At 46.9% G+C, this 18,552-nt stretch overlaps 1 protein-coding gene across 2 annotated transcripts in view; it reads right to left on the reverse strand.

Annotated features, from left to right (window-relative positions):
• Nucleotides 1-16,873, reverse strand: part of adarb1b (adenosine deaminase RNA specific B1b) — a 152,316-nt gene extending 135,443 nt beyond the window's left edge. For both annotated transcript variants that reach the window (XM_061226924.1, XM_061226925.1), the window contains exon 1: nucleotides 16,695-16,873. The gene's annotated coding sequence lies outside the window, so the exon portion shown is untranslated. The remainder of the gene's footprint in view (nucleotides 1-16,694) is intronic.
• Nucleotides 16,874-18,552: the final 1,679 nt, after the last annotated feature.

Here is an 18,552-nt window from a genome sequence, read left to right on the forward strand (position 1 = left end):
TCCCAGCCTCCGCACCTCCACCTCCCCATCCCAGCCTCCACACCTCCCCATCCCAGCCTCCGCACCTCCCCATCCCAGCCTCCGCACCTCCCCATCCCAGCCTCCACACCTCCCCATCCCAGCCTCCACACCTCCCCATCCCAGCCTCCACACCTCCCCATCCCAGCCTCCGCACCTCCCCATCCCAGCCTCCACACCTCCCCATCCCAGCCTCCACACCTCCCCATCCCAGCCTCCACACCTCCCCATCCCAGCCTCCACACCTCCCCATCCCAGCCTCCGCACCTCCCCATCCCAGCCTCCACACCTCCCCATCCAGCCTCCACACTCCCCATCCCAGCCTCCGCACCTCCCCATCCCAGCCTCCGCACCTCCACCTCCCCATCCCAGCCTCCACACCTCCCCATCCCAGCCTCCACACCTCCCATCCCAGCCTCCACACCTCCCCATCCCAGCCTCCACACCTCCCATCCCAGCCTCCGCACCTCCCCATCCCAGCCTCCACACCTCCCCATCCCAGCCTCCACACCTCCCCATCCCAGCCTCCGCACCTCCCCATCCCAGCCTCCGCACCTCCACCTCCCCATCCCAGCCTCCACACCTCCCCATCCCAGCCTCCACACCTCCCCATCCCAGCCTCCACACCTCCCCATCCCAGCCTCCACACCTCCACCTCCCCATCCCAGCCTCCGCACCTCCACCTCCCCATCCCAGCCTCCGCACCTCCCCATCCCAGCCTCCGCACCTCCCCATCCCAGCCTCCACACCTCAGCCTCTCAGCGCATCGGGCTGGGCCATATGACCAGGCCATATAACACAAACATCTGTTGCAGCCGTACCAGGTCATTCAGAGTTCACTCAACAGCCACTACCTGCAGAATCACACTCCCCGCTAAATACAGCGTGTGACGCACAGTGAGGCTGTGATGTCACCGCTTTGCCCCGCCTCCCCACTCATAGCGCTCCAGTCCTTTGTCATTGGGCCCTAGGGTTCAAACTGGGGGGAGAGAGAGAGAGAGAGGGAGGGGGGGAGAGGGGAAGGGAGAGAGGGAGAGAGGGGGGGAGAGGGAGGGAGAGGGAGAGGGAGAGAGGGGGGGAGAGGGGGAGGGAGAGAGGGAGAGAGGGGGGGAGAGGGGGAGGGAGGGAGAGAGAGAGAGATAGAAAGAGGGAGGGAGAGAGAGAAAAGAGAGAGGGGAAGAGAGAGAGGGAGAAAGAGAGGGAGAGAGACAGAGACAGAAAGAGAAGAAGGAGAGAGAGAGAGAGAGAGAGAGAGAGAGAGAGAGAGAGAGAGAGAGACGGAGAAAGCGAGGCTTTAAAATGAGCATCATCACATTGACCAGACAGCAAGCTGTGGCCGGCAGTTTGAGTTTCACCAAGCCGCCATGTTCACACAGCACACTCAGCGCGAACGACTCCCAGCCAGCTCTGAGAGAGAGTTATCACACAGCTCATGATCAAATGCCTTTCATATGCTCACATGGGCACACAAGCACTGAGGCCTAATTGTAACTAATAGCCTCATTACGCAAAACTATTTTCCTTCGAACAAAAGTAGACTTAGTGGATACATATGCTTCACAGCATCAGAAATAAATAAGTAAAACACCTCTGCATTTAAATCTGAAGGCCCCTAATAGTAATTCTAAACACAGGATAGCGCATTAGTGAAGGCGAGATCAAGGGTAGGGGTTTAACTAGAATGTACAACTGCAGCAATTACCTGGCTCTTATTTTAGACACAGCTTTCATCACCACTAGGTGTGTGTGAAAACTCAATCTAAAGGTGTTTCTAAAGGCATCCTGCGCTTTTCCACTAAACGGGTACTAAGTGAGACCATATATGTGGACTTTTCAATTCATATTCCATTATATATTTTGAATCAAATGTAAATACACACACACACAGCAACATTAAACAGTGAAAGCCAGCGTGTGCAAAATCACTCATTATACAACAGAGCGAGGATGGCGTGTGCATGGCGTGTGCATGGCGTGTGACGCACTTACAGCCTGGTGTACCCTGGGCCGTCCACAGCCGCTCCATCCGCAGAGAACACGCGGCCCATGCACTAAACAACAGCAACGGGGTCAATTCCACCTCATTTCAGTCAATCGAGGAGGCGAACCGAACGTAATTACTCAAGTGAAAAGCACCCATAACGCACTGGGACGTTGAGTTGAGCCCAAGCCCCGCTGGACACACCGATGCGCACATTCAGAATTGTCCAGATCATTACATAGACAAGAGGCAATAAAAGAACGTTAAAAACACGCCAGGAAAGTTTTACACGCCGCTCATTCAACATTGCAAACCTACAGAACAAAGAACAGTTGCACCGATGGATAAAAACAAACAAAAAACATTGACGTTACCACAATGCAACAAAACGACTGCAGCGACCTTGCTTTTAGATTTCCATTTTCGTCTAGCAGTTCGTTTCACCTCAAATTTAAACTAGCTTTAAACAAATCCCTTTTCACCGCATCTCCGCATGGCCAGGAAATGAGCGTTGTTTTGCAGTCAGCTTGGGCCACTTGTCCTGGACACAGACCAGCGCAACAGTTCAGCGCTCATCAGAAGAATACAAACCCTTTAAAAACGGAGATCTAACTGAAAAAATCCAATTTTCTGGACAAAGCACGTTCCACATCCAGTCACACACCTGCTGTGTTTTCTTATTCATCCATTTTTTATCCGTTATATCAGCTGAAATTCCAAACACACCTTATTATATAAATGGAAAAAGCTGCTCAGGTGGCAATAAGACTGAATTACCGTTTTGGGATCACCTTTTTCTGATTGAATATTTTATTTTCTCTGTAATCAAGGGCGAGTGAGTGAATGGTGTGTGTGCCCTGCGATGGACTGGCGACCTGTCCAGCGTGTATTCCTGCCGTTCGCCCAATGTATGCTGGGATAGGCTCCAGCCCCTCTGCGACCCTGTTCAGGATAAGCAGGTTAGGATAATGAAAGAATTAATGTTTGTAATCAAACAATGTATATGTGGTGACAGACTCAGAGCTTTTATTAAAAGGTATTTTTATACTATTTGGTTTCACCATGTTCTAATTACAGCACTTTTCATATGTAGTCCACAAACTTTTAAACGGGACTATACAGGGGCATGTCCCCACTGAAGTCACCAAGCCATTCCCCTTCCCCCGGCACTCAAACAGAGAAGTAACCTGATATCGGCCTCCAAGGAACGGCCCACTTCCCGTCAGCAGAGCTAATCATGAACGGAAGAGAGAACAGGAGAAGATGGTCTTTTTATTTTCAATTATTTCCAACAAAGAGGGGCTTCAAATAACCACCGCGCTCAAGACCCCGAGCAGCTCAGCAGGACAATGAGGAGATAATGGAGACGGATGACACTGCAGTCCCTCAGCTCCCGCCCCGGGCCAGAGGGAGACAGAGTCAGAGTGCAATCAGCTGGGCCAGGGGTCACATTTCCACACACAGAAAATACAATTTCATCCCCAAAAATGCCGTTAAAATGTACAATAGGTCATTTTGGACCTCTAACGATGAAGCAGAAAATGCAGCAACAAACACCCTCAAACCACAACACTGTTCAATCCCTCCTCCTTCTCTGTGAACCTGCTGGTGTTGAAAAGGGTTTTTACAGAGGAGACAGTGTGTGTTTCTGGGGGGGGGGGGTTTAGGGCATTGTTGAAGCCAGGGCACTGTATTAACCCCCCCCTCTTGTGAACAGATGGGCAGCTTCAGGTTTCCAGTGACGCTCCGGTTAGCTCTCTTCCCGATTCTCTCCCAACGAGCGCACCCCGCCCCCGCCAGCCCTGCCCAGATCCCACACGCCAGGAGGAGAATGGACAGAGGCTGAGGAGCATGCCACAGCACTCACTGAGGCCTGCAGGAAGGACCGCACTGGAGCTGTGACCGCACAGGAGCTGTGACTGCACTGGAGCTGTGACTGCACTGGAGCTGCAAGCCTTTTTCTCACTCTCACTCTCACTCTCACTCTCACTCTCACTCTCACTCTCACTCTCACTCTCACTCTCACTCTCACTCACACTCACACTCACACTCACACTCACACTCACACTCTCACTCTCACTCTCACTCTCACTCTCACTCTCACTCACACTCACACTCACACTCTCACTCTCACTCTCACTCTCACTCTCACTCACTCTCACTCTCACACACACACACACACTCACACACACACTCACACACACACACACACACACTCACACACACACTCACACACTCACACACACACTCACACACACACACACACACACACTCTCACACACACTCTCACACACACTCTCACACACACTCTCACACACACTCTCACACACACTCTCACACACACTCTCACACACACACTCACACACACACTCACACACACACTCACACACACACTCACACACACACTCACTCACACACTCACTCACACACTCACTCACACACTCACACACTCACACACACACACACACACACACACACACACACTCACACACACTCACACACACACACACACACACACACACACACACACACACACACACACACACACACACTCGCAGCAAACAGACAGAGCTCAGAATGACTGAAATCCCTTTCTCTTCCTCTCAGCGCAGATGGGGATTAGCCTCCTGATGTTGAATAAAACGCCACCATCACTGTCAGTCCCACAAAGGCATAACGGATCCTCAGCCTGTGATCTTGCATGTAGTACTAATGAAAGCTCACAGAAACATGGGACGCTCTTTAAATCACAGGGTCATTTAGGCTCGGCGCAGTCACAAATAACACATGCTGCAGACACCATTTCACACTTATTACACACAATGGGAGACACCACACATAAAGAGCTTATAACCCAAGCACTACCAAACTTGTACATGTTCTAGGCCAGAATGCACTGCTCACTTCACTGCTGTTGCTAGGGTTGGGAGCCTGTACTGTAAGGACAGACCAAGCTGGAGCGCTGCTCCCAGGGACCGCTGGCAAAACGCACAGGACAGAGACCCACAGGCTGGGAGCAGGAACAGGACAGAGAGTCCCACTGGGAGCAGGTGGAACGCGGCGTGGACTCAGCCTCGACTCCGTGCTCTCCTGCATGTGTGAACGTGCGGCTGTGTGGGTAAAGTGCTGGCGGTCATTCTGCATCTGACCCAACCAGGAACTCTCATTTCCGCATCAGAAAATCTGAAGCACGTATTTATGGCCAGCTCCACTCAGCACACAATACCCCAGTTTCATAATCTACTAATGCTCCTGCTCCTGAGGAGATTAACCCGCACAGCCGCACTCGGGACAGTCTGGGCCCTGTGTGGGGGCGGTGCTGAGGTTGGGGGATGAGTGCAGGATCCTGGAGAGGAGGGGAGTCTCTCTCTTTCTCTCTTTTCCTATCTCTGCCAAGGTTATCATGGTTAACTGAAACGAAGATGAAAGTGAGATGTGCTCTCAGTGCACAGGTATGACTGTCTGCTCAGCCCCTGCTCTGCCTGTGCTGAGAGGAACCGCCGATTTGGAGGAGAACCCAGAGCAGTCTTCACCGGACAAGCAGCAGGGGGTATATATGAGCACGCGTATACATACCTTGTGAATTTGACAAATTCAGTTGGGACAAGAGATGCCAATTACATAAATAAATAAAACTAATTCTTCCAAAACCAATACAAACTTTTCCTGTCACTGGATGTCGACTGTTTTAGTTGACGAGGCCAGGGGGCCAGGGGGCCAGGGGAGCCCCCAGCTGTAACCTCCGGGGCTTTCTGGGGGCCCTGTTCTGTGTGTTCTCCTGCAGGCTGGACATCCCACTTGCATTCACACATCTGTACATTTTTATTTTATATACATATACATACACATATATATATATATATGCTAGACATGACACTTGTCTCCCTTTTTGTTATGATTTACTGACGGTCGTAACAGATGGCAACACTAAGGCCAGTGCTTGGACACCTACTGCTCTTAACACACTCGCAATTCACCACCATCATATGACTACCATTAGGAAGAAAATATTTAACTTAGGAGTTATTATAAATCCAAGGTTTGGTTGACAAATCAAATGCATAGTAGGTATGCGGTATACAAAGCAAAGGGAGAAATGGTAAATTGACAAACGAAAAAAATGTTGAAAAAATAAAACAAAATTAAAACTGGAACTAGAAAATAGAAATAAAAACTAATTTGAAAGCATAAAACTAATATAACTTTTCACTCCACCCACGTGACACAAACCAGCCAAAGTCACTGCTGTAACACACACACACACACACACACACACACACACACACACACACACACACACACACACACACACACACAAATCTGATCCCTTTCATGACTGTTACAGAAAATCTTCAGCCTTAATGCCTTGGCTTTGCCCACACAATCCAGGCACAGTGTTGTTTGGCTTTATACATGTGAGGCCCACACACACCTTTAATTAGTCAAGAATACTGACCATGATACCAGCTAAATCTGAAACAAAAACACACTTCACATTCCACAAGAGATTACATAACCTGAAACATTTTCAATAAAGTTACAATTCTGTAACACTATGGAGATGTTGTAGTATACTAGTAACAATGAATTCCCTGTAATCAGCACAGTAAACATGTGCGTATGACCCTTCAGCATTCTGAACTCACAGTAGTACCATTAATGCCACCTTGACTCATTTGGCATTAAAATATTCGGCAGGTTTTCAATACTTCAGTTATAAGGATGGCGATACACTAATGATAGACTGTACAGTTAAATCATCAAAATGTTTCACATTAAAATAAATATTTCTTATTTGCCGGAACGAGCAGGCACATCTGTTTCCATTAAAATAAATATTTCACATTCTACAATTAGTTTATTGTTTAATTCAATCACTCATTTCTCTAGATCACAAATGGTAAATTGTATTTACATCAATAACCGTGAAATCCCCCTTTTTAATAGACCAATTAATATCATATTCACTTCTTGCATCCGATCAGCAGATGACTTCAGTCTGCACTGAAGAGCTAATAAGCAGAAAATGTGGAGTCCTTTTGATAAACACACACACACACACACACACACACACACACACACACACAGGCACAGAGGACAGCAGCTGGGATCTGGACTGAAACAGGGCTCATCAAACATGACCAGCGTCCAGTGAAGCTGCACTACTCATCTTTATTTACATTAGATACAGTCACCGTCACATCCGCACAAAGTGAGAATGAACACCGCCCGCACAGCGTCTCCCCCAGACCCGTCAGCCTGGGGAGAGGAGGGCGAAGGAATTCGAACACCACTGAGACTGCAGTTAATGGAAAAAAAGCTATTCCATAACAACACAATGCCGAGATCTGATGTGGTTTTGAGAAGAGAATTCAGCAGGGACGTGGGGCGGAGGTGAAGTGTGATCCCGGCTCAGCACCCCGTGTGCCCCGGGATGAGGGGCGGTCCATCACGCTGTGCGATGGCAGCACCAGCCATAGATGGGAAATTGGGCAGCTTCTGGATGATTTCAGGGAAAGATGATGAGCCATTGCTTCAAATAAAATGATCATGACAATTTAGTATAATAGTATAAGAATCTCATGACATTGCATGTGTAAATCTATAGTGCACCATCATCAAAAATATGCAGTGAGCTACCCAGTGATCAATTTACATTAAGATTAGATATGAAGTCCAGAAGAAACCATTTGCTTGCCAAAGGCTCAATAATGCTAGATTACTTCCAGTAACATTTATTTGCTACTATATAGTGGATATATAGCAAGCACTAGGTCATTACATTCCCTGGCAGGAGGCTTTTGCTGGCTCATAAACAATAAAATGTAGTTTGGACATTTTTAGCTATAATACAGCAAATCCTGCTGCAGCCTATTGGTATGGTATTACATTCCATGCAACAACATACACTCACACTCACACGCTGCTTCAGATGCAATATACACACACACACACACGCTGCTTCACATGCAATATACACACACACACACTGCTTCACATGCAATACACACACACACACACGCTGCTTCACATGCAATATACACACACACACACACTGCTTCACATGCAATATACACACACACACACGCTGCTTCACATGCAATACACACACACACACACACGCTGCTTCACATGCAATATACACACACACACGCTGCTTCACATGCAATACACACACACACGCTGCTTCAGATGCAATATACACACACACAAACTGCTTCAGATGCAATACACACACACACACACACGCTGCTTCACATGCAATATACACACACACACGCTGCTTCACATGCAATATACACACACACACGCTGCTTCACATGCAATATACACACACACACACTGCTTCACATGCAATATACACACACACACACACGCTGCTTCACATGCAATATACACACACACACGCTGCTTCAGATGCAATATACACACACACACACTGCTTCAGATGCAATACACACACACACACACGCTGCTTCAGATGCAATACACACACACACACGCTGCTTCAGATGCAATACACACACACACAAACACACACACGCTGCTTCAGATGCAATACACACACACACACACACACACACACACGCTGCTTCAGATGCAATACACACACACACACACACACACACACGCTGCTTCAGATGCAATACACACACACACAAACACACACACGCTGCTTCAGATGCAATACACACACACACACACACATACGCTGCTTCAGATGCAATACACACACAAACACACACACTACTTCAGATGCAATACACACACACACATACGCTGCTTCAGATGCAATACACACACAAACACACACACTACTTCAGATGCAATACACACACACACATACGCTGCTTCAGATGCAATACACACACACACACACGCTGCTTCAGATGCAATACACACACACACACAAACACACACACTACTTCAGATGCAATACACGTGCACGCACACACACACACTGCTTCAGATGCTGTTCTCAGAAAACTCATATTTGAGTCTCAGACTTGTGTCACCGCCACTCTCTAGAACCTAGAACCGAAAATGGCAAGCAGCCCTGGAGAAACGGCAAGCAGCCCTGGAGAAACGGCAAGCAGCCCTGGAGAAACGGCAAGCAGCCCTGGAGAAACGGCAAGCAGCCCTGGAGAAACGGCAAGCAGCCCTGGAGAAACGGCAAGCAGCCCTGGAGAAACACGCTCTTCTTCAGTAAGGTCTCTCCGACAACACCCTCACAGCGCTCACCCCTCTCTGAACCTGAAACAGCGAATATGAGCGCGTGCCGAGGACAGGTCAGAAGCAGGGGGCCGGTGGATATCGCACTAGCTCTGCCTCTCCTCGTATCAAGGCTTGGTGGGAGGTAAACCAGGCGAGATACAGGACTACCAGGCTCACGAAGTCAAAGCTGACTGCGCGTTGTGGTCTGACTCACAGAGAAACGCACGAGCTCCCGGCGCAGTGAAAGAAGCATGCAGTGTGTTCCACACGACTCCTCTGAAGGCCCACCGCCAGGGCTTCATTAATAATGCATCAAACAGCCGATCCCACGTACAGAACACCCCCCGTCCTGGAGCCAGGCTAACGGAAGGAAAAACACAAGCGCAGAAACAGCTGGAAATCAAACAAAGAAACCTGCTTTACAAGATGTTCAACACCATCATGGGATTCATCAAGTATTCTTCATAAACGTTACATAATAGTACATAAACAGACTTCACGTAATACAAAATATCTGTGGCAGCGACAGATTAAACATGTTTTACATACAGCATGCTGGTAACCTTTAGACGAACACGTGAGAGCTTTTCAACCCAGACTGACCATCCTATGGGGTCTGAAATAGAAGCAGCCAGGCCCTTAACCCCACATTGCTCCCATGCTTAGTCGAATTAACTGTAAGTTGCTTTGGATAAAAGCGTCAGCTAAATAACTGCAATGAAATACTCCAGAATTTGACCATGCTGACCAGGCTGACCCCGTTCCATGGTTCTGACAGGCCATGATGTCACAGGGGGCTATGCATGGAGAGGGGCAGTGTGGTCCTTGTTTAGCTGAAGGTCCGTCTTTAAAGGAGTAACATGGTGGTTGAATGTGACAAAATGTGCACACGTCATGTGAATGTATTTCAATTATTCAAATGTATTTTAAGACATTTCCAACTGTAAAAGTTCACTCTGTCTGGGTGTGGTAATGACGTCAATTAGCTATGAGGTGCCCGCACTTCCCTGTAGGCCAGCGGCACAAACTGTGGGTGACGAGTTATAGGGGAGGGAGAAGGGGAGTAGTTATCCTCTGTGCCATACTACTAGGAGAACACTCCACCGGCTGAAAACATGACGATAAATAAAAACTTACTTCTCCAAAACGAAAGATAGGACATATTTAGTACTTTCATTTCATTTAATTAATTTCTTTAAACATAAAGGTTGCGCCTTAGCCTCCTTTTAACTGCTGAGCAATACGCTCTCATTTCCGGCCAATGGCTTCGCCAGACTGGACTTTCTGCAGGGTCAAGTTTAAGATCGGGCTTCCCAGTGAGGGGCCGGTTGGGAGCCATTCCAGTGTGATCCCTGGAACCGACTCACTGACTCATTCCAGTGCGATCCCTGGAACCGACTCACTGACTCATTCCAGTGTGATCCCTGTAACCGACTCACTGACTCATTCCAGTGCGATCCCTGTAACCGACTCACTGACTCATTCCAGTGTGATCCCAGTAACTGACTCACTGACTCATTCCAGTGCGATCCCTGTAACCGACTCACTGACTCATTCCAGTGTGATCCCAGTAACTGACTCGCTGACTCATTCCAGTGCGATCCCTGTAACCGACTCACTGACTCATTCCAGTGCGATCCCAGTAACTGACTCATTCCAGTGCGATACCAGTAACTGACTCACTGGCTCATTCCAGTGTGATCCCAGTAACTGACTCACTGGCTCATTCCAGTGTGATCCCAGTAACTGACTCACTGGCTCATTCCAGTGTGATCCCTGTAACTGACTCACTGATTCATTCCAGTGTGATCCCTGTAACTGACTCACTGATTCATTCCAGTGTGATCCCAGTAACTGACTCACTGATTCATTCCAGTGTGATCCCAGTAACTGACTTGCTGACTCAGGAAATGCGGATCTAATTCACTCTGCAGCCATTTCAAACACGCATTCTGAAAACGCATTCATACACACTGCCAATTTATCAGGGAAAACACTAAAATAAAGGCACATCAAAACAATCTATTTTAGTGGACAATGTATCCTAATATAATTTCTGTCATATTCAGTCATGTAGAAGTCAGTTTAAAGCCATGCAGCTAATTGGGCCCCATTACAAAAAACAGAAGGATTTACATAACAATGAATAAACTCAATTTGGCCAACTAAGAGACAATTTCGTGTTTTGAATCCAAGAGCCATTATCTCATTTCAGCCTGTGTATTATGTGCAAGTGATATTTGTAGATCATTAACACAGGCTTATAAATTGTAGCCAATATATTGTGCTCCAGTATTACAATGGTAATAAAACCGGTTTTGTAAAAGACGCTTTCAACACAAGCACAATGTCAGGCCAAAGAAACCCAAGACGATGGCGGAATGAAAACTGACACATAAGCAAACGGCTTAAATGCTACTGTTACTGTACCATAATTCCCTATTGAGTGCTTAAACATCACATATCCTGTGTAATTCCCCATCCCTCAGAGATGAATCAGTCAGTCACAGTGGGGCGGTGAAGCAACCTGAACAGGTGCATCAATACGATGTCACGGCCTCAGAGACAGGGATTAGTGCACACGCACTAGTCCCTGCCCAGCAGAACCTGCAATACCTGGGGCCAGGTCTCATCAAACGAGAGAAATGGAGCAAATTTACATGCAGGAGAAAGGCAGCTGTCCTGAGATGAGCTTTCACAGACCTGTGAGGTGCGTGCTGTGATGGTAAGATCCTTTCCATTGGTCTCGGCTAGATGGGTAGATTTCTACATCCTACAGAACAAATATTCAATATGTTGACAGCGAATATTTTCAGAGGAAGTGCTAGGCTCACAAAGAGATTTAACACCACTCATAAAACAATAGCACAAATGAAATGAGGGATGCACAGATTCAATCAGACTATCTGTGACTCCTCTATCCAGTCCTATTACAGTCAGCCTGTCTGTGACTCCTCTAACCAGTCCTATTACAGTCAGCCTGTCTGTGACTCCTCTAACCAGTCCTATTACAGTCAGCCTGTCTGTGACTTCTCTAACCAGTCCTATTACAGTCAGCCTGTCTGTGACTCCTCTAACCAGTCCTATTACAGTCAGCCTGTCTGTGACTCCTCTAACCAGTCCTATTACAGTCAGCCTGTCTGTGACTCCTCTAACCAGTCCTATTACAGTCAGCCTGTCTGTGACTCCTCTAACCAGACCAATAAACTAGGGATCTTTTCAGAAAACAGGCCCCAGCCATACTGCCCAGACCTGAAACAGACACTGGCAGCAGGTTTAAACTTTAAACCAAAACCTTCACAGATCAGATATTTGGGTTTTCCCTTATTCCCATTTACAAAGGAGAGCCATGGTTACCCACTTCCGTTTCAGAAAGAAAACGCTGACAGAACACTCACACACACACAACTCACTCACACACACACACACACAACTCTCTCACACACACACACACACACACACACACACACACACACACACACACACACAGACACACAGACACACAGACACACAGACACACAGACACACGGCTGCTTATGGGGAGTGTGCTTTCTGCACAGCCTAATGGTGAACCCCATGACCACCTTTTTCCACTGCCCATCTACAGATGGTGGATTATAATAATAATAATAATAATGATAATGATATGGGATTAATCGGGGGTTGGGGTTGTGCAGCCTGTAGCAGAGGCAGATACACTGCACTAGCAGGTGCATTAGTTCATATCTGCCAGGCCTGCATTCATTCATGTTCAAACAGCAGCAGTGCGACTAATTTCTTCCGTTCTCTCGTACGTAGGTTAGGCCGTTTCTACAGAGACAATCCTGTAATGATATGGATATGTAAAACAATATGGAGGCTAATGGTTACAGTAAATACTGCACATGTATGCAAATGCAAGTGTAAATACGTGGGCACAGTGAAGATGAAACAGTAGCACGGTTTCCAATTTGTCAGCAATAACTCTGTGCATAACCTTGTTATATTAATGTACACACAGCAGTCTTTTCCATCAGAACACTGTTTACACAAGTTCAGTGACCTCAGTCAGAGCGAGAGAGAATCAATGTGGATACACCACAGCCCTCGTACCAAGGGGAGGAACAACTGTCAATCAGAGCACGGAAACGCCAGCGTACACGCATGAAGCCTACCGTGATGAACAGGGCTCGACTATCTGATCCATAACCACACTGCAGTAACAGTGCAGTAATGGACAGGCTCCAACCTTCACCACGGGCCTCTGTGTAAACACAAAATGGCCGATAGACGGTGGGCTTGGGCGCCGGGGGCCTCGTTCCGCACAACCGAGCACGAAACAGACCAGCGGGTGTGCTGACCAAAGAGAATTTGCGTCGGAAGCCTCCAATCAGTGACCCTGCCCACATGGGGCAGCCTGTAGTCTAGTGGCTAAGGTACATGACTGGGGCAGCCTGTAGCCTATTGGCTAAGGTACATGACTGGGGCAGCCTGTAGTCTATTGGCTAAGGTACATGACTGGGGCAGCCTGTAGCCTATTGGCTAAGGTACATGACTGGGGCAGCCTGTAGCCTATTGGCTAAGGTACATGACTGGGGCAGCCTGTAGCCTATTGACTAAGGTACATGACTGGGGCAGCCTGTAGTCTAGTGGCTAAGGTACATGACTGGGGCAGCCTGTAGCCTATTGACTAATGTACATGACTGGGGCAGCCTGTAGTCTAGTGGCTAAGGTACATGACTGGGGCAGCCTGTAGCCTATTGACTAAGGTACATGACTGGGGCAGCCTGTAGTCTAGTGGCTAAGGTACATGACTGGGGCAGCCTGTAGCCTATTGACTAAGGTACATGACTGGGGCAGCCTGTAGCCTATTGGCTAAGGTACATGACTGGGGCAGCCTGTAGCCTAGTGGCTAAGTTACAATATGGGGACCTGGACGGTTAGTGGTTCAAGCCCCAGCATTGCCACAGTAAAATCAGGGCAGCCGTTGGGCCCTTAACCCCACATTGCTCCAGGGGGATTGGCTCCTGCATAGTCTAATCACACTAAGATAAAAGCGCCAACTAAATAACATGTAATGTGCACACGGCGGGTGACAGCAGACCTTTCTGGGGCTTTGGCTCCCTAGTCACATTCATTACACTGCATTACATCACAGCTATGTAGCTGGCAGTTGATTAGACTAAGCTGAGGCCAAGCTGCACAGATCTTACCGTGACTACACAGGGGCTTGAACCACCAACCTTCCAGGTGCCAGTCAGGTGCCTTAGCCACGAGGCATGCACCATGATGCTGCTGACAGATGCAGACAGGTACAATGGGCAGAGACTGGACGAGTATGAGCAAGAAGGGGAGCTCATATTTCATTCCTTCTGAGAATTTTGAGTGACCAACAAGGATCCAACGAGCCCTCTCAGGGTCTGTTCTGTAGAGGTCCAGAAATATGTCAGAACACACAGTGGCTGAATAAGTAACTTGCACAAACCCTCGTCTTGTTTGATCATATCACACACGGACAGCTTGTGCACTGGTGAACTGTGCAGAAAAAAAACCTGTACAACAGCAGGCTGAAGCAGAACAAAACTGGGTGGCTTTCATAGACTATCACTCAGACAGCTGTTGAAAGGTTCGCTCATTTAAAGAGGGAGACAGGGAGAAACATAAAGATGCACAGAAAATAAATATAAATAAAATAAATAAATAAAATACTGTCTGGAGCTTTCTGTTTTCAAGTGCCCGGCAGCATGAAATAAATATGGACCAGGCGCCACGAACAGTCATCCCATTTGATTAACACCGTTTATTCCGTACGCGATATAAACTAGACTGACCTCCAGGAAAAAGGCAAACCGTTAAAAGGTTGGAAATTACTTGGTCGATTCCAAACGAAGCCCGCAGCGTGAGTGACACGGAGAATAATATGCAGCAGCAGCCAAGAAGACGGCCGCCTGTCTCTAATCAAACCCACTCGGAGGTTAACGCGAGTCCCCGCAGTCCTGCGCTGGGGGGACGCCGCCGCGAGCGGCACTTCATTTGCTCAGGTGACTTCTGCTCCACTGCGACAGTAATAAAGCCGAACAGAAGACAGCCTGGCTAAATGAAGCACTCCTGCGGAAAACAACCCGCTGTCGAGGACGCGTTTGCAGGAGGAAAAAAAACGGATTTGGGTTGACGGCATTCCGCTTTCACGCACAAAATCCCCATCTCCAAACATAATGTCACGCTTCGCACCGCTGAGAACAATGTAAGAAGTAAGGACACGAAGATCACGCGTTCGGTCTCGCCAAACCCACCGATCCATATAAAATGAATGCATGCCTACGCCGATATATCCAGCTACCGTTAGCTTTTTATTATTCTTGCTAGTGTCAGCACCACAGGGATCCTGAAGTCAGATTTTAAATCCGCATTCGATGTAGGTAGCTACGTAGTATGAGGGGTGATGAAGGAACATGTAAACTTGGCTAACGTTTGCCAAGTTAGCTTGCTAGGCATCTGCCATCTCTTAGCTTAATGTTTTCTTTAATGTGTTATTAGATGGGGTAAGTTAGCCAGTGCTAACGTTGTGGATATAGATCGCTATAGCATTGTATTACTGCGTAACGTTGTCTACAGATGACAGCTCATGGCAGATAATGTGGGTTGTTGTATGAACATTATCGAAGGAAACATTTACAAGGTGGGTATCTTAACGTGAAATGTATTGTGAATATAATATAATATCGTCCCTGGCAGGGTCCACTAGTTAACCAGCTACGTCTTTGCAAGCAGGTTGTGAGATCTCCAGTAGCAATTATTAGCATAATAACTAGCAGCCAGCTTACTACATCGTTTTTTAAGTTTAACTGGATAAATCCGTGTGACATCCATGAAGTATACCGTGGCTACCATTACATTGCGACCACAAACATTGCGTAAAACAAAATACAACCAATCATACATAGTTGACATTAGCCCGTCAGCTAACTTGCTTATTTAACATTGGCTAGCGAACTTGCTAGCTATGTGCCCATGGACCGATCAAAGAAAACAATGTTAACGGACTGGAACCCAGTTGACTAACATCTTTTCATTGTTCGCCCCCAATAGATTCCTTCTTTAATATATTTAAAGCTATACACCACAATATTCATTTGAAAGCTAGCTAGTACAGTGTACAGCTATAGCTAGCTACAGTATTTGAAAGCTAGCGAACTAGCTATGGCTTTACACATGGCATGAGGTCCCAACTGTACGACAAGTGTGGCTAAGCTACCATGCTAACACAAAAACATTAGTCCGCGCTTAAGGGAAATGCAATGGCATGTAATAAATAACTGCAAATTAACAACACGGATAATTCTAGGGTGAATTTGAATTTGCCTGCACATTCTCCAGGCTTGTCCAATTCCATTAACCTTCGCTAGTTTCATCGACTAATCAGCAGCATAAACACACCGGAAAATGTCACTTGCCTGTCTTTGCAAAAAAGCAAAGCAAAAAATTAGAGGTCTATACTTACAGTGTCAGATGTTGTTGAAATTTGAAGTATTCTTAAATCTTTCACGAGTACGGCTTCTCTGCCACTAAATGCAAAGGCTAAAGAGCACCCTCTGCAATGGTGCTATTGATGTAGTGGGTACACACTGGCAGGCGGTGCGAGTACTGCGCGCACATACGGTGGCCCCGCACACACCACCGCTCCGCTTCAGCGCCGGGAACGTGCGCCACGCACAGAAATGCCATTTTGATTGGCCAAGCCAGAGTTTACCAGAGAAAAGCCCTTTTGATTGGATAAGGCAGAGCTTGAGCGAAGCCGATTCTGTGTACAAAGCACACGAGGTTTTCATAGTCACAGCAGATTGGACAGACGCAAGAAGGCGGTGACATATGACATAAGATATGAGAGCAGAATTGAGTAAAATGAATTAAACGTCAACAGGCGAATTTCACTATATCATACAACAATTATCGTGCATTGTCTAACATTCCCCTCTCCCAAAGTCTAACTCTGACGCACTCCAATGGGTGTTCTCTTTGGAATGTAGGGTTGTCCCATCTGAGCAATTTGCAAGTGTTGGTGGGCTTGACACGGCCCAGAATGACATCTTACATCTGACACCTGCATACAGGGGTGGACATTGGGCTGGGCAGGGCTGGACATTACCTACCCTAGCCTGAGCCCTCGTCTTGCCCACCCAGGCAGAGAATGGGCAACAGCGGACACTACAAATAAATTATTATTATCCTGCACGGTTGTATTCTCCACCTTCTCCTTCTCTTTGAAGCCCTAACACATTTGGAAAAACTACCCACAAGTACTGGACGGTAGGCATTGGGACATTGGGTTCCTCACACTTGTGACCCATTCAATGGTCGATATTCTCATTTACAAATTACAGGCACTGCCCGCTAAAACATGTCCATATGCAGGTTTGCAAATTTGCATGAAAACAAATGATTGTTCATATTCTGTTTATGTCACAAGCAATCAGTGGCATCACTGATAGCAGAACCACACTAGATAGTATTCTGACTGATGAATACATGCTAATTGGAAAGTAGCCGAAAGCACAGTCTGCTTTCTAAATGGACACATGTCGGCAAGCTGACAAAATGGCAAAAAAGGATCTGAATGACAGTGCATGATATGCATTAGTACACAGCCCAAGCTCAGATAACAAAATCCTATAGAATTTATTGCATCAGGATTGTTTCTGTCTTTCATTTGCTTATTGTTCCTGTTTCACATTAATTTCCTCATTGTACATAGTTTTAGAGACATTTAATGTGTCTTGTAATAGCACAATAAACGTGGAACAAAACTATAATTTGTATGCCATTTCAGAAAATGCTCTACAAATAACATTGTTGTTGATGTTGTTGTTGTTATTCAGATAATGAAAACATAATTCCTGTAGCCTATTTCAGACAATATATTCAGTCTGAAAATAATTTGATTGCTCTGTCTTGTGATGCAGGAGAGACAGTCTTAATACAGGAGCAGAAAGACAAAGAAAGTGAGCAGAAACAGGAGCTTGCTTCTCGTATTATCATACAGTGATTTCACTCCATAAATGTAGCTTGTAAATGGTGCACATACTACTGTATGTAAGTGGGCCAGAGCTACATACATCAGGATGTTGGGCATCGCCATTGTGTGTGGATATGTAAGCACACCCAGCTTCATTCAGTCACCTGTGGAGATTGCTGGTGAAGGTAGTTTTGCTACCTGAACCTTCTCAATGACCTCAGAGAGAAGCTACTGCTACAGGTTGAAGAAGTTTTTGTACAGCAGGCTTTCAGATTCCCAAGAAAAAGAAAATGGTCCTGAATCAGATGATGAGTTACATGATACAACGACTGATACAGCTATTGAA

Source organism: Conger conger, chromosome 17, assembly GCF_963514075.1.
Source record: "Conger conger chromosome 17, fConCon1.1, whole genome shotgun sequence".
NCBI lineage: Eukaryota > Metazoa > Chordata > Actinopteri > Anguilliformes > Congridae > Conger > Conger conger.